The sequence below is a fragment of the Nicrophorus vespilloides genome, unplaced genomic scaffold (genome assembly GCF_001412225.1).
Source record: "Nicrophorus vespilloides isolate i.1.1-1 unplaced genomic scaffold, Nicve_v1.0, whole genome shotgun sequence".
Lineage (NCBI taxonomy): Eukaryota > Metazoa > Arthropoda > Insecta > Coleoptera > Silphidae > Nicrophorus > Nicrophorus vespilloides.
This window is the reverse complement of record NW_017098516.1, coordinates 1,834-2,187: the sequence shown is the minus strand read 5'-3', so window position 1 is coordinate 2,187 and position 354 is coordinate 1,834. Positions and strand designations below refer to the sequence as shown.

The 354-nt window shown below is 39.5% G+C and overlaps 1 non-coding gene across 1 annotated transcript; it reads left to right on the top strand.

Moving 5' to 3' along the window:
• On the top strand, nucleotides 1-72 carry Trnav-aac. The gene has a single exon. It is a non-coding gene; the product is annotated as a tRNA-Val (tRNA).
• The last annotated feature ends 282 nt before the right edge of the window (nucleotides 73-354 follow it).

Sequence of the window (354 nt, the reverse complement as noted above, 5' to 3'; positions counted from 1 at the left end):
TTTCCGTGGTGTAGTGGTTATCACATCCGCCTAACACGCGGAAGGTCCCCGGTTCGATCCCGGGCGGAAACAATTTTAATGATACATAAACATAAATATCCAAAATGTATCATAATTAGAGATATCAATGGCGGCGTGGCTTAGTTGGTTAAAGCGCCTGTCTAGTAAACAGGAAGTTCACAGGAGGGGTTCACGGAATACGGCAAAATTGTAATCTTTTTTTTTACGATAAATCAGTTGGTATGGACGTTTACAATGTCTGAGAGAGAAGAAGATTTTTCGTACGAAATCGGTTGTAGTCGGAACCTTCGTAACCATCTTTGCGTTAATAAAACTTTAAAAACTTTTCTATTG